General features: G+C 42.7%; 1 protein-coding gene across 1 annotated transcript in view; it reads right to left on the bottom strand.

Annotated features, from left to right (window-relative positions):
- Nucleotides 1-23,403, bottom strand: part of SLITRK1 (SLIT and NTRK like family member 1) — a 590,368-nt gene that overhangs the window by 7,228 nt on the left and 559,737 nt on the right. The window lies entirely within an intron of this gene.

Genomic DNA, 23,403 nt, shown 5'->3' with positions numbered 1-23,403 from the left:
GTATATTTACTTTTCCAGAGAGGTTTAGACAAAAGACGCTCTGGAAACCTATGGAAAGCTTAGAGGGGTGTAAGATGGGTGGGGTGAGTGGGAAGCCTGAATAAAGAACTTTGAAAGGGGGGCAGAAAGGGAGATAGGAGCCAAGAGGGCATTAAACTTGCACCACACAAACAGAGGCAAGGGGAGACACCATCATTTGCCTGAGCTAAATCCCTGAGCTATTTGACTTTTCTCTAGCAGTCTTGCTGTGGGGCTTTGCTACAATGCTGAGACCAGGGAAAGAGCATGAGGTTCCATAGAGTTGTGGAATCATAGAACTGTAGAGTTGGAAGGGACCCTGATGGTCATCTAGTCCAACCCCCGCAATGCAGGAATCTCAAGTAAAGCATCCATGACAGGTGGCCATCATCAACTTCTTTAAAACTTCGAGTAAAGGAGAGTCCACCACCTTCTGAGGGAATGCACATGTCCACGTGAGAGTGAGAGCCAGTGCTGGCCTGCCCACAAAACACACTGAGGTAGCTGCCCTGGATAACATCTCCCCACCCTCAGGCACCCCACCCACTGCATTGGAGAGGAGGTGGTGGTAATGCAACCAGACAGCAACCTCCTTGCTTCACACTTACGTAAAGGTAAAGGGACCCCTGACCATTAGGTCCAGTCGCGGATGACTCCGGGGTTGTGGCGCCCATCTCACTTTACTGGCCAAGGGAGCCGGCATACAGCTTCCGCGTCATGTGACCAGCATGACTAAGCTGCTTCTGGCGAACCAGAGCAGTGTACGGAAACACCGTATACCTTCCCGCCGGAGCGGTACCTATTTATATACTTGCACTTTGACGTGCTTTCGAACTGCTAGGTTGGCAGGAGCTGGGACAGAGCAACGGGAGCTCACCCCATCACTGGGATTCAAACCGCCAACCTTCTGATCAGCAAGTCCTAGGCTCTGTGGTTTAACCCATAGTGCCACCTGCGTCCCTTCACACTTACAAAGGAGTAAATCCCATTGAGCTCAGTAGGGGTGGCCCAATCTGTTTTGCCACCAACACCACAGGAAAACGTCAGTGCCACCAGTAGCAGACTGGCACAGTGAGAAGAGAAATCTATTGAATCAGGAAAGGGATTTGACTGTCTTCACTGTGGAATAATGGGCCCTCGTTTAGGTGGCTTTAAAAACAGGCAACCTCGGGGAGAATGATCAACAGCAGTTTGCTTTTAGCCATGGTGATCAAAAGAAACCCACCTAAATATATCTACACACACCTGTATAAATCAGGACAAACCTCCATGCATCTGATGAAGTAGATAGGAGTCCACAAAAGGTTATACAATACTGATGTGTAGTGTACTAGCCTAGGGATGAAAATATTAATAATATTCTGTTTATACTCCAGATATAAACTCCCACAGACATCTGATTGACCAAAACATTGGAAACAAAGAGAGATTTTCAGTGTTATATATATATCTCAATAGAGATCAATGAACAAGTGGATCCTCATCTGTTACAGCAAATATATTCTTATATCTGCTCTGGTTGAACTGGAAATAGAGTTTGTGATCAAATCCATACTAAGTTGGGCAGAATTATGTCTGAATCCCATAGAAATCAACAGGACAAGTTAGACATGACTTAACTCCCTTTGATTTCAATGGGAGCCTAGTTCAGTTTTCTTAGTCTGGATCTAACCCATTATATGCATGTACCAGGTAGTCAGTTTGGAAGAGTCCTTAATATATAAAAGGAACCTGCTCAAAATAACCTCAAGAAGGTGATCAAATTTGACCAAGAACGAGTACTGCTTTCCTTCCAAACTCAGCATTAACTTTGCTGCCAGAATGAATTTCAATGGCTCCATAAAACGCCATTGTTATAACAATTCTAGACTACCGAAAATTAGCAGTTGTGATCAATATACAATATAGTGCTGCACTTTTACTAATTTGACCTTTTTGCTGAGTAAATTCCTTTCCCTGTCTTGACACATTTGACGCTGGAAACCAGAAGGGCAATGAGGCAGCCAACAAGTTATAGAACAGAATATTAAATTGATCAAAGCATTTCCAGCACAGCACCCTTATTGGGCACGTGGTAGGTAAAAATTCATGCTGCCCTTTTCTCACATAAGTATTAATACATTGAGAAAGGATTTCTCAATTTAAAAGCTGCAGTAATGTGACAAAGAACTGCAGACAGGCATAGATCTAGTACTTTTTCCACAGAACACTGGTTTCTTTTTAAAACTTGCATAACACTTTTCTTCCTAGGCCGTTCAGCTGGAGGCAAAGCAAGCAGCTAAGTACAGTCTGGGAAAAGATTTGTTTTTTCACTTAAGCAATGTGCATAGCTCATTCTGGTCTAGACAATAGTATGAGGTTTTATGGGCAAAGTAGAACCCTATCTTGCCCTTTAAGGGAGGTGGGGAGGTGGGACAAGGCTTTAGATGTGGTGCCACCCAGGTTGCAGAATTAAGCACTGGTGGAAATCTAGCGTTCTAGCATGAAACAAGGGCCATCTTTCTAAATCATCAGTCCAAACCCTGGTCCTCAGTGATGGGGCTGGTGGAGCTATGGAGCCACTTCCACTTCCAACTTCCACAGCTAACCTGCTTGCACTGGCCAGGGTAAAGGGGGAGGGGACAGACTCTATCAGCTCCCAGGCTGACACAGTGCTGAGACCCATATTGGACCCACTGCCATTATGTGATGGCAGCAGAATCAGCACAGCATCCATCTCCACCCCTTCCCAGTCAAGGAAAGCTTCACTTAGGGAATCCCATTGGCTATCAGTGGCAGAAATGTCTTCCATCTGCCCACTATTTGGCTCCCCAATCAACAGCACAGCTGATGAGAGAGGCTCACAGAACTAAGCAAAGTTGAGGGGAGTGACACCTCTGCCTCCTCCCATCCTCCAGATTTGGGAACATGGTAGCTCCTATAGAGGTCTTTAGATAAAGTAACCCGGTCCAACTTCAGGTGGGTAGCTCCAAGGATCTTCATGAGTTTGCTTTTTCCAAAGAAGGTCCACCCACACAAAAGATACTGTCTTATTGGGGGGCAGATTGCCAGCAGCAGGAATGATAGATGGGAACATAAAAGCATTATTTAATGTTAATAATATCACTGTGGTTGGAGATATTGTTGAGTGAAGTGATCCTGATAATGTCTATGCCAGGGGTCAGCAAACCTTTTCAGCAGGGGGCTGGTCCACTGTCCCTCAGACCTTGTGGGGGGCCGGACTATATTTTTGGAGGAAAAAAGAACAAATTCCTATCCCACAAATAACCCAGAGATGCATTTTAAATAAAAGGGCACATTCTACTCATGTAAAAATATGCTGATTCTCAGACCGTCCACGGGCCGGATTCAGAAGGCGATTGGGCTGGATCCAGCCCCCAGGCCTTTGTTTGCCTACCCATGGTCTATGCTATCCCTGCAGCTCTCATTAAGCGAAGTCTGGCTCCTCCCCTCAAGCACTGTGATTGGATGATGTTGGGTGAGCGTGGTCATGTTAGCATCCCTCCACATTCCCTCTGCTCCTCTCCCTACCCTGGTGTTCTCCTAATATGGTGTTGGAGACACTCTGCCTGGCTTTCTGGGAGACTGTTTCGGGGTACAGATCTGTACAAATCTCTGCAAATTGATTCAGGAAATCTAGATCTGTTCTGTAGTCATTTGTAGCTGCTTCGGGATACAAATTGTCCCGATTTGGCCAAATTTGGCGTACAGCCTTATATAACATATATTATGGAAAGTGGCTCACATTTAGTACTGGTTAGAACACTGACCTTAATTTTAATTAGTTCAAGCTGCAGACAAGGGAAAGAGAGGAAAGGGAGAATAAATGGCCTGGATTGCTGCTTTATTAATCAAGCAGGGGGTTGATCTTATCCACCACTGCAGTTTCAGGAGTTCTCTTCAACTTAGTTCTATTGGGATGGATTCAGATTACTTTTTCCTCATATTCTAATGTGACCTTTGTACAGGCACTGTGTGAAATTGCTTCTCTCCAGACAGTTCTACTGCATGATGGGTCCCAGTGCCACAATGCTTTTCACAAGATTAAAAAAAGAATTCCAATACCATGAGGACCTATCTGCCAAAGTCACAGTATGATGGGAAAGCCAATGATTTTCTGAATCCACCCTTACCTTCAGCTGGAGAGCTGAGTCATGCATTGATTCTCTAGTAATCCCTATATAATGTGTTCAATATAGAAAAGTGCAGTTTCTAATAAAGAGGATCTGTGGTTCTTTAGCTTTGCTTCAGAGGCACTGGAGATATGTGGAGGAACTCTCAGGTAATGACTTCATTTAGTAAATATCAGTTAAAACATGGCCATCAGTAAGAGTTACATGGACAGTAATCTTGACATGAACTCATATTGGTAGGGACCCACCACAGATAGAATCATAGCATTGTAGAGTTGGATCATCTAGTCTGCAATGCAGAAATCTCAACTGAAGCATCCATGACAGATGGCCGTCGGACCTCTGCTTAAAATAGGGCAGGGATATGTATTGGGAGAGGCAAAACGTAAAGGGTGTCTAAGTCATCCAGGACTTTGTAAAAGATTTGATAAGACTCTATGAGTAGCACATGTCTTCCTTGTAGGAGATGGCAAATAAATACATCTTTAGTACCATATTTTTCTCTCTATAGAACGCTCCCGACCATAGGGCGCACCTTGTTTTAGAGGGGGAGAGCAAGAAAAACAAATCTCCCCCTCTCTGCTCAGCGCCCCTTCAGCAAAGCGGCAGGAGAAACGGAGCCCCTTCCATTTCTCCTCTTGCTTCGCTGAAGGGGCGCTGCGCAGCTCTCCCTCTCCGCTGAAGCCAAGAGAGTCTTGCTCTCCTGGCTTCAGCAAAAGGAACCTGAAGCCTCCAGAGCGCAGTGGGACCTCCCGCTGTGCTCCGGAGGCTTCAGGCAGCTATCCCTGAAGCCTTTGGAGCGCAGCACGAGTTCCCGCTGCGCTCTGGAGGCTTTAGGTTCCTTTCGCTGAAGCCAGGAGAGTCCTGCTCTCCCGGCTTCAGCGATAGCAATGCGAAACCTCTAGAGTGCAACGGGGTCTCCCGCTGCCCTCCAGAGGCTTTGCGTTGCTTTCGCTGAAGCCGGGAGAGCTCTCCAGGCTTCAGCGGAAGCAGCGCAAAGCCTCCGGAGCGTGGAGGGAGCTCTCCCTCTGCACTTTGGAGGCTTCGCATTGCTATCGCTGAAGCCAAGGAGCCTGCATTCGCTCCATAGGAAGCACACACATTTCCCGTTAATTTTTGGAGGGGAAAAAGTGTGTCCTATAGAGCGAAAAATATGGAATGTGGTCTATCAGATTGCCTCTGAAAGCAAGAGACTCTCTGGGCTTCTGAGGATCCTTAGGAACAACCCAAAGAGAGGGAGCATCAGGATACCATATACATATACCCCAGGGTACCTGGAGGAAGGGCTCAGTACTATAGCATCTGCTTTGTATTTAATTCCCAGCATCGACTAGGTACGACTGGAAATGCCTCTTATCTGGAACCCTGGAGAGCTACTGACAGTCCATGTAGGAAAACGTGAACCAGGTGGTCTGACTCAGTATAAGGCAGCTGCCTACCTATATTCCTACATAGGGATGTCATATTTCAAACAGTGGAAACCTGGACAGAAAAGTTGTTGAGCTTTTTAGGCAAAATCCCTTTTGAAAATGCCGTTTTTGAGCAATTTTTATGGGAAAATGACAAAAAAACCCAAAACACTGCCAACATGGGCTCCCCAGACATTTGCCTGATTTTTGCCTGGACACTGTTGCCGACTGCAGTATGCCGTAAATGTCTGGGAAAATCCTATGTAAATGTGGAGTATCTCCCTTATACTACCCTTTATTGCAGGAAGAGTATCCGTGCCCACTTTTTCTGCCACCATATGATAATTCTCTGCCTGCTCAGTATATTAAGAGACTGATAGAAATTCTGCGTCCTTAAGTTATAAGGCCTTAAAGAGCATAACTAGAAACAAAACTGGAATAAATAATGGTTAATGTTCTCAGTCACCTGCATTTCAACAATCTGTTGAAGAATTGCTAGATGGACAGCTATTTTTGTCACAATTTACACTTTCCAAGGGCACAAAATATGTGTTTAGGAACTCACAGGAAAGAAGTGGCAGGAAATCTTTTATCTATATAAATCTACCTTTCTGTCTACACTCACGCAAAAGTGTGACAACTCGTGTGTGCTATGTATGGATTTTAATCATTAGATATGTTATGTATTTCAATATAGGCCCAGACCCCATAAGGCAAGCAGATGCTGTTCTCAGTGCAACAGGGAATGGGAAATTTCATGCTTGACGAAGGGTTTGTTTACTAGTCGTAATTCTTGTTGAGTTTTCAAAAGTAGAAGAGTTTTGTCTTTTTGGTAATCTGATTTGCATCGGAATGTGCAATTTAGATTTTATTATCACTCTATTGAGGTTATGGAAATCAATCCCTTTTGTGGGAAATTAATTTCATATGAATGCATATTTTTAAGTGGGAGAAGCTGAACTGTGAATTAAGGCTATTAAACTGCTCTTGTACAAACGGAATGACAAGGGTGATGTCAAGAATAAGCTTCTGTTGCTAAGACTGTGTATTTCCTTAACTCTCAAACCCAAGCCTGTAGAGATTTATAATTTCCTTCTGTGACCTAGCTGCCATCAGAGAGCTGACAGAAAGCAGAACTAAAGAGCTTATTGCTTAAAATTCACTTTCAAAGGAGAGGTTGCTAGCATTCTGTTGCCTGACCAGCCTACATAACAGGGAGGGCTAACCCTTTTTCGGCCCACAGGCTGTATTCACCATTACTCAACACTCTGAGGATGGTATAGTCAGCCCTTGCCAGAGCCTCCCCTGAATCAAGGGAGAATTGACACCGCTTTGCTCATAAAATAATCAATCTGATGGCCAGGATAGGACAATTAGCATCAATATCAGGCCTTGGGCTAGGCAGAGAGCCTCAGTCCTTTGTGCCTACTTTATTCTTCTCTTTTTGCTGCTGCCACCAAAACCAGTGACCAGAAACACCTCCTTGAGGGAGTGAAAAAGGCCTCCAGGCCAAAGGAGAGGGATCCTTGGAGGAGGCAACAGTATAAAGGAATCATTCAGATGGTGGGATTCTGGAAAGCTTTCTGATCTGGACCCTAATATGCCCTGATATGCTGTTGTCTTGAAGAAATTTTTCTGCCACCCCCTGAAATGTATATTTCCCCCTAAAATTTTCATCTCCCACACCCCATATTTCCAAATGCCAAAGCCAAATGCTGATGACAACATAAGCTTCAATTGCATGATTAATATCTCTTATTTATTTGGGTTTTTCAGGTATCAAATGCTAAATCCCATCACAGCTGTTAACATCACAGGTGCTAACATTACCACAAACACAGGCACTGTTAAATAATGTTACATGACATGTGAAATGCCTGCTGATCTAAAAGATTGTAGCACATCACTTGTCAATCATAAAATGCTCTTAATTATGACCTGCCATCAAAGACAAGTTGTCTCAGAAATTGTGGGGCAGGAAAGAAGAAAATGCGCAGGGGATCGTCCTTCCTTCCCCATTGTTTGTTTGCTTATGAGGCATTCATATTAAAATATATGCCAGTGGAGAAAAGGGGAGTGGATTCCTTTGCTTGTAAACTATTATACAAGGAACTTCATGGGACAAGGAGGGGAAACCTTTGAAGCATTTCCTCTCTCCTTCTTTGTTGAAGTAAGAATAGCAAAATTGCAGCTAAGAAGCTCAAGTCATATATATAACTGACAACCTTCTTTGGATATTAAACCAATGTCCAGACTTGAACATTCAAAAACTTTGCTTGCAGAAACTTACAGATGAATTGAAATATAATATTTACAGTCACATGCTTCTCTAAGCATGGGCTTATAGTCTCTTCATCTAACTTCCAAACAACTGTATTTTCCTCTTTCCAGAGCTCAGAGCTCAGCCTTCTGCATCTCAATTAGGCCATGCCTTGCAGCTCTTATGAGAGATTTCCACTTTTACTACCTTCTTCAGCTTTGCTGTCTTTCAAGCACAGAAGCATTCCAACCCTCTATTCAACTTAGCAGTGTTCACAGTGGATTCTAAAAGACAGTCATCTTGCTTCACGTAAAATGGAGTCTCTCCTTCACTAGATACCTTCCACGCGACCAGCATTAGCCAATCAACATGAGAACTACTAGAGAACTCTCTAGAATTCAGTTACCTGCTAATCAAATGTAAACATAAAATAATGCAAACAAGCATTTATAATTTCAGTGAATTAAAGTACTATGCTTAACATTCTTCTGGTAAGAAATGGGTTTGTTCACAAAGAGTCTAAAGGCCACAATCCTGTGCATACCTCCTTGGGCTGTAGCTTAGTGGTGGAGCATCTGCTTTGCATGCAGAAGGTCACAGGTTCAAGCCCTGGTATCTCCAGGCAGGGCTAGAAGGGAACACTGTGTAAAATCCTAGAGAATTGCTGCTAATGTAGACAATGCCAAACAAGATAGAAAATTGGTCTGGCTTGCTTCCTGTGTTCACATTGAACTCAGCAGGACTTGCTTCTGAGTAAACTGACATAGGATTGAGCTGCACAATTTAAAGCCAAGTTATCTTAGTGGTTTATGGCCCACATTTTTTCAGCTGCTCCAACGACTCTTGAAACAGTTTTTATATTGATCTTTGCTCTTGATAGTAAGAGACGGCAACCAAAAAAAGTGTCACTGAAATGCAGTTTTAAATAATAGTTTGGAGGAGGTAGATTTAGTACTTGATAGATTAAAAAACAAACAAACCACAGACACATCTATATCATATGAAAGGCAGGAGGGTGCAACATATACTATATATTAAATAGTCAGTATGAAGTAAAGGTATTCAAAGTGATAGCCTGCAGTACTCCTGTAGACACACAAATCAAGAGCTTACACAAATGTTCTCCGCATCATAAATGAAGGCAGCATAAACAAGTATAAGCACAGAGATTAAAGATTTATACAACTGCTATATCGTGCCACTATTGGCCAAGCTAAGGCTCCTGTTGAAAAGAAATACTCAAATGATTGTTATGCCACTGAGTAAATAACATTTGCAAAAGGGTCAAAATGAACCAGACATCTCTTCAGACAAAACCATTTTTTAAATGTAGCTCTCTGGCTCTGAACAACAGGAGAAGAACATTCCAGTCTGTAAATAGGAATGAACTGCTTCCCTCTATTCTGTTCCTCTATAGCTCTTACATCTCAGTAACCTTTTATTTCAGTAAGCTTTTAATTTCACTCCATTTGAGTTCTCATAGGTAATCCAGATTTTTGAACAAATGCCAATCCCTCTGCCCCACAAAACAACAAAACACGTTCTCCCTAGCAGAGAGCACGTGTTGCGGTGGGGGATACAGGCCACCCCGTTGTTGCTGGGCGGATGTTTGGAGAGACACCGGCAGTGAATTGGTTAATTGGGTCGCTGGGGAGATTTGCTTGTTGCCCATTTTGAAGGAGGGGTCAGAGGTTTTAAATGCTGGACACCCAGCTTTGGGCGTCCTCTTGGCTGCTTGCACCGGATCACCCGCCCACCCTCCCTGTATTGGGGGCGTTGTTCGCTTGACCTTGCTATGCATGTCATGGGGTCATCTGCTTTTGAGGCAGGGGCCTGGTAGGAATTTTGTCCATCTGGCTAATTGGCTGGTGCTATTTGGGTTTTGCCTATTGCGTAGCAAATCGTCACAACTTGTAAGGTTGGCGGTTAGGCATTGGTTAAAATTGGTTGGTAGAAGGGTAAGTGCCTACCCCTCCAATGGTGGTGTGGAAAGGGAATTCTGTTAAAGGAATCCAGGGGCTTGCTATTCTTTTCGTCCTTGTCCCTGGCATCGGACTTGGGCCGTGCAAGCCCCCAGGAGCGTGCGGGTGAGAAGTGAGGGACTGACGCCCAGCTTCATTTCTTCCCAACATTGTTTCCCTGACTGGCTTCCGCTGGAATCCGGAAGTCAGTTCTGTCCCTGGGCAAGGACAGATAGTCGTAACCAATGCCTAAGCAACCACTCACGTGGTGTGTATTTAAATAAAGTTGAGGCCAAAATCATGCCAAAAACCTTAAACAAAAATTATGTGTGATGTGTGAGTTATTGGGGGTGGCTTGGGGACCTCGACACGCAACAACAAAAAACCTGGGAGGAGAGGAAAATTTAAAACATCATTCCCATTAAAAAACAAAAAAACCCCAAGCACATGTATTGTGGTTTAAATTGCTGTGATCCATCCCAAGTTCAGGTGTGAAGAAGGGTCGGATATAGAGCCATCAGATAAATAAGGTACCCAGCCCTGATCTGTACCGTTCTGTTCAGCACCTAGGAGAGGGGAGGGGATATTTAGCAGATGTAGCCGAGTGATGAAATGGCCTTCAGATACTACCCCAAAACTGCATAATCTGGTGTGTGACTGTACCTTCATACAATATATATCATAGAGTCTAGCTCCTCCCCTAATATGCAAATTTCACTTGCATGCAGTTAACGTAATTACTCATCACTTTGATCAATCTGTATTGAGTGCACAGATTTCATTTCTCATACAATAAACTTCTGAAAATGCTATTGGAAAATAAAAAAGAAATCTAGGTCATACACTGAAAGCTCTTGAGGCTTCCCTCCGCAACTCATTTTGAGAGTTGAAAAACTATGATGAGTTGTTTTCTAAGTCACCGTTTCCTTTTAAAATCTATTGCAATTTTGTCTGTAATATTCAGGTGAGATCCCCAGGTTCTAAGAAAACCTGTTTGTAGTATGTATTAATATGCCTTAGGTCTTACATGTAGTTTGCAAGCCATATGTCAGCCATGCCATTGCTCTCCTGTTCTAAAAGAAAATGAAACTTTCTCTTGCTTTTGATGAAATCCTGTGCAGCATCTGACAAGAGAAAAATGATACGGACCCTTCCTTCTGAAATAGGTTCCTATCTCTAACTCAAAGAGGATTGAATGTTAGGAGAAGCACATCTTTCTCCTAACCTCCATGAACCTAGTAACCTTTCTGTAACACTGCAGGAGCAAAAGATGTTCAACAGAGGAACAGTGGAGGTTGTGAATTCTCCTTCTTTGGAGGTTTTTAAGCAAAGGTAGGATGGCCATCTGTCATGGATGATTTAGTTGAGATTCCTGCATTGCAGGGAGTTGGACTAGATGACCCATGCGGTCCCTTCCAACTCTACAATTCTATGATTCTATGTTTCTTTTCTATTTGCATTGAATTGAATGGCCTTTGGATTTAAATGAATGGTGTGGAATAATGGAATTATTCTCCACCCCCATCGATCTGCCCGGACACTGAGGTCCAGTGCCAAGGTCTTCTGGTGGTTCCCTCACTGAGAGAAGCCAAGTTACAGGGGACCAAGCAGAGGGCCTTCTTGGTAGTGGCACCCACCCTGTGGAACGCCCTTCCACCAGATGTCAAAGAGAAAAACAACTACCAGACTTTGAGAAGACATCTAAAGGCAGCCCTGTTTAGGGAAGCTTTTAATGTTTGAAGGACTATTGTATTTTAATATTTTGTTGGAAACAGCCCAGAGTGGCTGGGGAAAGCCAGCCAGATGGGTGGGGTATAAATAATATATTATTATTATTATTATTATTATTATTATTATTATTATTATTATTATTATTATTAACAATTGCATCACAGGGGTTTTGAGGAAGCCAAACTGTAGTGGAAGAGAAACAGTGCTGCATGCAAAGAATAGATATTGATGCCTTCTTATATTTCTACACACAGTCAACACAACCTGACCTGCTCGCTCCTTCACTCAAGTGCACCAGCTATATGGGACTCTCCAATAAGCTGGAATCAAGTCATGCTATTTGCATTTAAATACAAAAACTATTTGAGTTTCAGTGTACTGTCTCTAGAATCTAGATCCTCAACGTGAACAAATGTGAATTGTTGGTGTGTGTTTTTTTGTTGTTTTTTGGCTAGGGGAGATTTAACAAGAATGTGAGCTGAAATCACTCCAAACTGTCATATTTTTATTTTATTTTTTGAAAACCAAGTCTGATTTTCTTGCCAGGGACTTTCTGAAAAAGTGCTGTGCCTTCTTCTGCAATGTGTTGAGTGGTTTTGTGCTGTTCAGCTTGTCCAATGTCAGAGTGACACTTCAAGCAGGACAACCCAGTCTGTCAAATTAGAAAATGACATCTCCAACTCCCTGTTCCTGGCTATTGCACAGTCTATGCCAGGGTAATGTCTCTCCCCATCTCCCCACTTCAGGGAGGAGAAATGGCATGTTTTGTCTGGCTACAGGCTTGGCCCCTAGTCATTCCTCACTGATAAGGTGACCAACACCCTCATGCTTCATCCACACAGAAAGGAAGCACAGAGGAAGGACCCACATTGGCTATGCCTGCCCTGCTTTTCGCTCCTTTCTTCATCATTTTCCTATGCCCTCATTGCTCATAAAGTCTTATCCACAACCCTCCAGAGTGGTTTGGCGAGGAGAGGGCCATAGATGGCTGCATGGAGATGGCACATTTTTCTTATGTGAATTTCCTTAAATGAACATCCAAGCCTGAGAGCTGTTTAGCATATTCAGTCTTGAGAGCCTGGAAAAAGGTTCCAATATAGTGAGTGCCTCACCATCTCCTTTGGAGTCAGCTTTGCACGATGATAATTTAAGAACTTATTTCTCTGACTTGAGAGCAGTATTCACTTAATTGATCTCAAGATGTGTTGGGGATATTCTGAATGAGCAGATTACAACCATGTTTGGTGAACAGGTTCAGTAATAACATGTTCTCGGCCACAATTGCTTTGATTGATTAAAAAATTGTTAACTGTTATCCTTTGATGCCATTCGGAATTAATTCTCTGTGTGTGAAAGTTTAGAAAGAATCTAAACAAATAGGCTTTACTATGAATAAATCTATGAATAAAATAAAGTTTATGAAAGGGGACTTCCTGTGCAACCCTCCTTCCTACAGGCCGCTATGCCCCCTCCAAAACTCTGAGTGATTAGGGACCCCTCAGAAGAGATTGCACCAGCCAGGGGGCAGTTGCAGTCTGAGAGAGGACCCCCCAAAATCATGTGGTGGAGGCAACTCACATTTGCAAAGCACTGGGTATTCATGCTCTCTCCTTCCTAACTGCATAATCAATTTCTATAAAAACAGGGTGGACAATCCTGTACAGAATAAAATACAATTCAGCTATTCTGTATATATAATTTTGTACACCTAGATAATTTTCTTGTAAATACCATCCTTGCTCATCTATGTCGTTCATTCTCTCTTTGTATATGGAATACAGACAACATGGGGTTATCTAACCAAGCCATACTCAGAGAAGAATATTGAAATCAATGAAGTTAGTCATGACTAACTTAATTTTGTTGATTTCAGTGAGTCTACTCCAAGTGTAACATAGATGAATACAACCAAATATGCTTGTCAGGGTGCTGTCAGTGGCTCCCGGAAATTATAAAGACAATGAAAAGTTTATTACAATCCTTTTTTATTTCAAACTTTTCAGAGAGAGGCTATAGAACGCAGCCTGTTGGATAATAGTGTTGTCCCAAGTGAATATCCACCCCCCTCGCTCCCACTTCCTCATTTGTCATCATCATCTCCTTGTCAGGTGCTGCTAAGTGCCTTCTGTTTCCAAGCTCTTTGCTCTCCTACTTTTAAGGCTCACCGGGTTCTGGGAGATGGTGGGTCTGGAATGCTTTCTAGTGACAACGTGTCAGCCAGTTGCTGCTCTGGCTCTGCCTGCTCCTCCTCTCCCATTATTTCCCAACTCCCCCCCCCCCATCTGCCTCTGAGCTGTAGCCTACCGCAAGCCACTGTTGTAAATCTATACTGTCTTCCTCTTCCTCCTTCCTGGAAGGGCCAGGATGGGAAGGCGGTTTCCACCACTCCTCCTCCTCTGCCCCTGACACCACCCCCCTTTCCAGTGTCCCCCTCTTCTTCCCAGTCCCTGCCATCACGACCTTTTATGGTACTACCATCAATAATAATTTTACTTATGAGTTTCGACACAGGATCAATATTGCCTCAAGTTTCCAATGGCTGAATACCTACATGCAAAACAAGAAACTGACTTAAGGAATATTGGAATGCTGAAGAAGTCTTTCCACAATCTCAATGAATGTAATTTTCACTCAGGCTTCTTTGCCTCCTGCTCCTCCTCCTTTAAAGGATCATTTTTGCTTAACAGTAGAAATGGTACACGGTGAGGACCAATGTTGCTAGGAAACCTAACATCTGAATCCACTGTCCTACCATGACAACCACAGCAACAAAATGTAGCCTTATACTTTGGAACTGTACACATTCTGTGCTTTCCATTCATCTTAATATTTATAGAAGTTTCAAAAATGTATACAAATCAAAAGTTTTCATGGCACTGGGTAAATATCACACAATTCTGGGAATCGTTTTCACCCCCTCTCCGTCTCTATAGCCCTCAGTTTTTCCTTAATCAATTTCTGCTTCATCCACAAAAGACAAGAACAACATTATGCTACCGTTTCTAGAAAATGTTTTGTTAATGATCCTGAATGAATAAAAATGCTGTTAGTTCAGGTTCCAGATTCAGTACAGTATACAAATACTTAACTGAAACCGGTATATATCCATTTACTGAAGAATACAGGAGAAAAACACTGCTTATGAATAACCAGGTACTGAACTGTAAAGCATATGGTCTTATCAAAATTAAGCTGGGGAATTCTGAATAACTATTTGAATGAAGAAAACAAGTGGAACTTAATCAAACTGGTCAGGAATATTCAGAGTCCAACGGATGCTAATAGGTACCTAAATATACTGTAGATTATATATCGCCTGCTGAAGACAGGGACAATATGAAATCTTATCCAGCATTATTGCTGCTGGTGCTGCTGTTGTTATTGATACCTCACCTTTCCCCCTGAGAGTATTGGCAATTGTGGCAGGAAGAAGCTCTCCAAATTCTCCAGTGGTGGTCCTTCCCAGTCCTGAGATAATGGAATTCAGCAATGAGGGACCTGTTCTAGAATCCCAAACTACCATCAGGCCCAACCACCACAGTCAAGAATGTCAAGAATGATGGGTGTTATAGTAGTTGTCGTCCAAGAATAACAGAGGGTCCAAGGCTTATCTATCCCTATGATAGCAGGGGTTGAACCAAGGATCTTCTACATGCAAAGCACAGGCTTAGTCAAAGTGTTATGGCAAAGATGCTCAGCTGTGAGTTAACCCACCAAACATTCAGTTTCTCCCAATGAACATCACTTTCCAAAGCCCCTACAGTATCTGTTCCATATGAGTCATACAGTACAGCAAACATCAGCTTTGTGAAGGGACAATTTTCATCAGGAAAATTTAGGCAAATGGGTTCATCCCTACATATTGATTTACAAATTAGAGAGCACTTTTAATCAAAACATTTCCCAAAGCAGCTTACAAAAAAATCTCTAAGTAGGTGTCTTTCCCGCCACGTTGGGCTGCTATTAAACGTTTCAAGAACTCTGGGATATCCAGCAATGTACAAAATATGATGGCTAGGGCCACTCTTAGGATCAGAATAATCAGGCGTTTTATGTTAAGAGAGGACTTTGTAAGAGAACTTTAAAAAGAAACAAAAAGAAAGGTGTGATGTTCTTCCAAACCAGGGAGGCTTCAAGCATTTTTTTCTCTAATTATATGTGAAGGACTAAACAATTGGATGGTTAATTGGCAAAGTTACTGCTGTTAACTTGTCACAAAAGGAAGACTCTGTTTGCAGATGCTTCAACGGTTTCATAAATCTGGGGGTGTTATCTATATAGCAAACACCTACAAGTTGAAGCCTTTTTTTTGTTAAGTGTACAGCATCAGTAGAGAGCAAAGCCTGTATTCTGAATCATAGTTCACATTCAAGGTCAGCTTTCAACTTAAGCTCTAAAGTCATTTCTCCAACATCACACTGCATACACATATAACAATAATTACAGTGTACGTGCAGTCAAGACAAGCCTCTCCTGTTCTGGGCTCAGCATGAGACACAGGCATTATTTTGACACTTGAAAAGAAAAAAGAAAAATTAAAATAAACCGTTTGTTTGCCAGCTGTGTTTCCATCACTGTCACTGTCACTACAGGGCAAATAAAAAGAAAGAGGAAGATATAAATATTGTGATACCAGGTAGGTATGCTAAATCAATCAAACTCTCTTTGTTCTTGTGGATGGGGCTAGTCCTATACACACTAGTGTGTTCTATGCTACCCATTGTTTGATCTCTATTATATTTCGTGCTTTTTACATTTTGAGATAGGGACATAGGTCGCCTAGAGACTGTCAGGGTTTTTTTGTGGGGCGAGGAATTCAGGTGCATGTTGTAAATATAGCTTAGCACAATTAAAATGGATTAAATCTCTGTTGCCCTAGACCAGGGGTCTGCAACCCGCGGCTCTGGAGCCGCATGTGGCTCTTTTACACCTTTGCCACGGCTCCGGGGCGGATACTAGCGAGGGGAGGAGGCGCATTGTGCGCCCTGACACTCCCCACTGTGGCGGGCGCTGTACTGGCTGTGATGTCGCATGGGGGCGGTGCGCGCGTTAGTCACACACTGTCCCGACGTCACCATCCCGCCGGCCCGCTACATTGTAAGGGGCATGTACGCTGGTCACTGTTTTGAAGGGGAGTGAAGAACACACACACACACAAAGGTAACTTGTTAATTTAACGTTTATTTCTATGAGGAGTAATTCTGAGGAGTCAAACAAAGAAATAATAAAAAAGTGACAAAAAAGTTATTTTTATAATGACAAGTTTTGCGGCTCCCAGGTTTTTTTCCCTTCGGAAACGGGTCCAAGTGGCTCTTTTTGTCTTAAAGGTTGCAGACCCCTGCCCTAGAGCAAGAAATCCAGGTTGGTTGGTTGGTTTTTATATATGTTTAAACCCAGTTTTGGGGGGAAAGGGGGGGAAAAACCTCTTTCACACTGCATCAGTTCAGGTGATTCCACACAGGAAGGGATTATTATTATTATTATTATTATTATTATTATTATTATTATTATTATTATTCCTTTTGCTCCAGCCACCCTGGGCAGCTTTCAGCCTATATAAAAACATGATAAAACATTAAAGATTATAAATTTCCCTATACAGGGTTGCCTTCAGATGCCTTCTAAAGGTGGCATAGTTACTTATTTTCTTGGCTCGGGGGGTCACATAACTCCATACACTCCGATGAAAATAGGGACATCCTACCATACGCTCAAACATAAACCACAGAGCCTAGGGCTTGCTGATCAGAAGGTCAGTGGTTCGAATCCCTGCGACGGGGTGAGCTTCCGTTGCTCTGCCCCTGCTCCTGCCCACCTAGCAGTTTGAAAGCAAGTCAGAGTGCAAGTAGATAAATAGGTACCACTCCGCTGGGAAGGTAAACAGTGTTTCCATGCACTGCTCTGGTTTCACCAGAAGCGGCTTAGTCATGCTGGCCACATAACCCAGAAGCTGTACGCCAGCTCCCTCGGCCACTAAAGCAAGATGAGCACCGCAACCCCAGAGTCGTCCACGCCTGGACCTAACGGTCAGGGGTCCCTTTAACTTTAACTTAGGGGAAAGTGGGAGATTTCAGGGTCAAATCAGAAACCAGGATGACATTTGTAAATCTGGAACTGTCCCTGGAAAATAGGGAAACTTGGAGGGTCTGCAGTACTGATAATACATGATTTGGTGCTAAAATTCCTTCTAAAATTAGTTACTTATCTCCTTGGCACCAGCTTGGCTGCTGGAGCTGCTGGAAGGAGACATAAGACTTTGTGCAGCCAACTTGGTCTCCTGACCTGCTGTCCCTCAAGCCAGCAGACTTTCCTCAGGGTTTATTTCCAGAGCCTTTCCCACGAATGAGTATAGCCTCAAGGCACTGGTGGTTTAGGATCAGAGTTTTCCTTCAACTAGGCAGGCTAACTTCCCAGACTGATGAGCTGCATTTGCCCCTCATTTCCCTCTGCAGCACATGCATAAATTGCCTTCTTGACTGTTAGACCCACCACCAGTCTCGTCCATTCAATCAGCCAGACAAATGATATAACATGTAAAATGTGGGGAGGCTGACTCAAGCAGTCCCTGATATTGTCTGTGCCTCCCTCCCTCGCAATCTTCTAACAGCCATGCAACTCTCATATTGTTTCCCTTCTTCTGATATATTTAAAGAGTTTGTTGAAGGTTTTTAGCAATATGTTACTCACATACTTGTTTCTGTTTGTTTGTTGTCAACTTACAGGTGTTTTCCAGCTCAATGGTGGAGCATCTGCCTAGAAGATTCTAGGTTTGAAAGATGTTAAACTATTTTTGTATGCCACAACTGTGGCTCGTATTTTGTTAGCTAAAAAGTGGAAAACCCAAAAAATACCAACAGTTGAAGAATGGCAGATGAAGATGATGGACTTTTTGGAACTAACCGACCTAACCAGAAGAGTCCACGACCAGAAGGAGGAGGAACGCCACAAAGAATGGAAGAAATTTAATGATTATTTAGTTAAATGTGTTAAGCTAAACTAATTGGAAATAGCTTCCAGATATTTAATGGGCTTAGGATTGTATTTATGTTAACTGATAAAATAATGTGTTTAATACTATAAGGAGATGATTTAAAGATGTTAATGTTCAATTTAAAGTGTATAAAAACTGGAAAACCGTTATAAGGATTTGCAATGAAATTCAACTAAGGGGAAACGAGAAAGTCGCTTTACAAAGTTAATAACTGTTATTTTCAATAAGGTTATGATTTATGTTTGTTATGTTTGTTGTTTCGTGTTTTTCTTTGTCGTCAATATTGTAAAAATCAATAATTTTTTTGAAAAAATAAATAAATATAAGATTCTATTAGCGGCTTTTAGCGGCTTATCGGCTTATCGGATCAGCTGATAAGCGGCTTAGCGGCTTAGAAAAAGGGGGGGAGGAAAAAACCCCGCAGGAACTCGCAAGACATTTTCGTCTTGCGAAGCGAGCCCATAGGAGATTCGTTTTGCGAAGCACCTCCAAAACAGAAAACTCTTTCGTCTAGCGAGTTTTCCGTCTTGCGAGGCATTCGTCTTGCGGGGCACCACTGTAATTTTTAGTCATGTTCAACTTTTATGTGAGAACTCAGAGAGTTAAAATAAAATAAAATGATGGCAAACAGCATTCTCTGACTCACATCTTGAGCTCATGAGGAGTGAAATGTAACTTCTCTACACCTTTACTATCTAGCAGCTCCAACCGTAAAAACATATTCATTTGGATGTTAAGATCCATGTGATTACAACAAAGCTTCCTTCCATGTAAGGGTATGTTCAATCAAACCTAATTCCAGGTTGCTTGCAACATAATGTACAAGACGGCAATGAACAACGCCAGCCTGATTATGCATGTTGAATGTTTTGCTGCCCTCAACAGGACACCTTAGTACATACAATTTGATATCTCATTTGTTTTTCCTTTTTTTTAAAGAAAAAATCCTGCTTGAGTGCACTGAGAAAGATAAGAAACCATAAAACTCTGATGTATCACCCAGTAATACCACACAGATGTATTTTTCATAGTATGAATATGATCCTTTTATGTATAGATTGTGTGTGTGTGTACTGTATATGTATATATAAAGAGAGGTGGGGAGGAAAAGTGATTAGTTCATGATCTGTCTTATATAAGCAATAAAGAATCCTATCTGGCAGTATAACAAAGCAGCAGAGTTTTAAATATACACTCTAAATATTAACCCATTCATAATATAAAGCTATTTTTTCATATACTGTAAAAAGTGATCTATCATTCCTGACTCTGAAATTAATAAATACATTAAACACAACAGAAGACTTTGAGCCAGAGCTATAAGGGAGTTAGAACTGGTCAGCAGCCATATATTGTGGCCAGTTTATGTGTCCAAGAGGTCAAACTGGGAACTGCAAGTAGATCACACCACTACAGGCCGGATACTGCACGTCTACATGTTTCTTTTATCTTAAAACGAAGAATGCCTGAGCATACAAAAAACAGCACATCAAGAAGAATAGATAAATATTGCTTTTGCCCTGGCATGTCATTTTATGTGCTGGATGAAGTCTGATGTCTGAAATTAGATAGCTGCCAAAGTTATTTCTGAAGGCTGCCAGCCAATGGAAGATGTTACCCATTAACATTGGTAGGGTTAGAATGCAGGGAGGTCAACAGTAGGTGGAGCTAGAGCAAATGGCTAGCAGTGTTACAGCCCATGAGAGGTGGAGCTAGCTAATTCTGCTTTTGTCTCCATCATCCTCCCAGCTGAGTTCTACAATGGCAACATGGATGAGGAGTAGGAGGGGACTGAGACCCAGCGAGACTGTAAGTAAGAAGGTGCTGGCTGAAGGGAGTGTTCCACTTGCCCTAATGGACCAGTCCCCACTGAAATTTATCCAGAGTTCCCAAATTGATTCCTTATCTGAATCTTGCTCGGAGGCTCCATTATTCCCCTAATGCCATCTTAAGGTGCTTTGACCCTTCTGTACCCAATCAAGCATGAATCAGATCTTCGCTGCTGTCCCCAACTCACCTGCTCCATACAGTGGTACCTCGGGTTACAGACACTTCAGGTTATAGACGCTTCAGGTTACAGACTCCGCTAACCCATAAATAGTACCTCGGGTTAAGAACAGAAATCGTGCAGCAGCGGCGTGGCAGCAGCAGGAGGCCCCATTAGCTAAAGTGCTGCTTCAGGTTGAGAACAGTTTCAGGTTAAGAACGGACCTCCGGAACGAATTAAGTTCTTAACCTGAGGCACCACTGTACTCAACAGAGTAATATATGGAGGGGCACACCAGGCACAGAAGTCTCTCGGGAACCCATTATTTTCAGAATCTAGCTCCCCAAATATAACAGAATTATAGGTGGAGCCTATTTTAACTCCATAATGTTCATGTCACCCATTGAACCATATGGCATCACAAGTCACTGGTCATTAGCTGTGGTTTAGCCTCCTTGAGCCCAGGACAATTACAGCATGGCATTAATCTTGTCTTTTTGTGACACCCTGAAAGCAAATGTATAGCACAAATGCCCTCCTCATTTATTCATTCACCTTAGGACACATCCTCCAACATGTTCCTAAGTTGGAGCAAGTCTTATGACTCGCAGCTACTTCAGGAGTCTTCTCTCCTTCCATTAAAACACTGCCAGAGGGGGCCACAGGGGAAGTGGGGAGAGGAAATGAAGGTGGATGTGCTGGGCTGCTAGACAAGAGAGAAGCAAGAGTGATTAAAACATCACCACCTTAAAACTGAAGGCAGCAGATATTCTGCTCTGAAACCAGAAGACACAAAGATAGGCTTCCTAGTCACTCTCCAGGGAACACAAGTGACCCCTGAGCTGCAGAACGGACACTGCAGCTGTAATCGGTTTAAAAATAAGCATGGAAAACATTTGCCTCTTCCTTTTTCCTTCACCTTGTCTACTTCTTTTCACTTAGCCGTCACTGGATTTGCTTGTCAGCCTCTAGAGGATATCTGAGCAAAAGCATCTGGCTTCACGGAGCGCTCCACGGGCATCTGTATAGCTTTTCTTCACTCGCCTCTGGGTCTATTATCTAAGCTGCTTTGGTGCTGCTTGCCTCCTGTTCTCTGTGCTTAATTTCTTCCTTGCTGCAGCAGTAACTGAGGACCTTTAGCAAACCCATCATTACTTCCTTGGTCATTTATGGAATTATTCCAGAGTAATTAAACACACTTTTTTAAAAAATAAAAAGCCCTAATTAGCTATGGTCGTGTGGTCTTTTTTGTACATCCTGAAACTGACAGATGAAAGGAATTTCTCTCTCTCTACCAACTTTTAGTTTAAGAAGAAATCTATGAAGGCAGTGCTTCTTGTTTACTGATTGCTCAGAGTCAAAACACTGGGTTGTTATTTTCCTTTCATGCTATAAGAATAGGGGTGTGCTTTCACGTTTTACACACATTTTACACCCCCATCATTCTACCCGGACATTGAGGTCCAGCTCCGAGGGCCTTCTGGTGGTTGCCTCACTGCGAGAAGCCAAGTTACAGGGGACCAGGCAGAGGGCCTTCTCGGTAGTGGTGCCTGCCCTGTGGAACGCCCTCCCACCAGATGTCAACTACCAGACTTTGAGAAGACATCTGAAGGCAGCCCTGTTTAGGGAAGCTTTTAATGTTTGAAGGACCATTGTATTTTAGTATTTTGTTGGAAGCCGCCCAGAATGACTGGGGAAGCCCAGCCAGATGGGCAGGGTATAAATAATAAATTATTTTTCTTATTATAAAAATAAATACAAATCAGGGGTAATTGTCAGAACAATCTTAATGGGGGTGTGGGATTCTGTGGTGGATCTGTAACCAGATCCAAAGCTGTGCTGGATCATGACAGCTAAGGCAGGAAGCGGAGAGCACTGACATTTTCTCTCTCTCCTCTCACCTTCATCCAGAGTGTTTTGTTTTAACCCCTTCCATCGACTCCAGTGGATGAGAATTAACTATTTCAGCTGTGCCACTGATATAGTTTAGGGTCATTTTTCAGAGGTGGTGCTCAAGGAGTGAGCAGGGTTAGTATGCTGAGGACCAGTGACATCTTCTGACACCTCACCAACAGGTCCTGTTTGAGGGCACATTGTTGGAAAAGATGGCAGATCAGCATCAGTGGGAAATTTTCAACCACCAATTGCAACCAGTGGGAGACGTCACCACCCTCTCTTCATGGTCAGAGAGGGAGGTCCACAGCATCAATGGTCCCTGATCTGCTCTCCTTGGAAAGTTAGGATCCCTTTTGTGGTACCATAATATCTTGCAAACCTTTAGATTTGGATTTGGGTTTGTTTGATTTAAATAGAAAAACAAACAAATGTGTGTGATCTTGTGCATCCAAGGTCCTCCCATTAGGCCATGATGCTGGTAGTAGTGGGGGAAATGCAAATATATGACCAACACTAAGATGCACCTAATGGCAAATAGCAGCTGGAGAGGAGGTAAGTTTATCACAAGGAAATTGTTGCTCTTTGCTAAACTTTAAAGAAAAATAATGTATGATCACAAATTTCTTATCATCATATCCTAGGCCCCAAGTCAGCCTTCCTCAGCCTGATGCCCTCCAGATATTATAACCAACGGCTATGCTAGCTGGGGCACCAGGCTTAGGGAGGTTGTCCTAAGTGATTTTATGCCTATTTAATGAACCACATACAGAGAGGTATGGCAATAAGCAAAATAAATGCACTTCCTTAAGAGATATCACCCCCTGTGCAACTTGATGTGTGGAGGGGTTTTTGTTCAGGTATTTAGGAACCCGAAAAACAGTGTCCCCAAATATAGATAAATATGTCTTCATACATCTATCCTGAATTCTATGCACACAGTAAAGTGTGTGTGTTTGGATGGGGCACGTCAACCTGGTGCTTTTTCATTGTAGCCATATATCTGAAAAGAGCATTGAT

Source organism: Podarcis liolepis (assembly GCF_965112155.1).
Source record: "Podarcis liolepis genome assembly, chromosome: 4".
Lineage (NCBI taxonomy): Eukaryota > Metazoa > Chordata > Lepidosauria > Squamata > Lacertidae > Podarcis > Podarcis liolepis.
The sequence above is the reverse complement of the archived record's forward strand: the minus strand, read 5'-3'. Positions and strand labels throughout refer to the sequence as shown.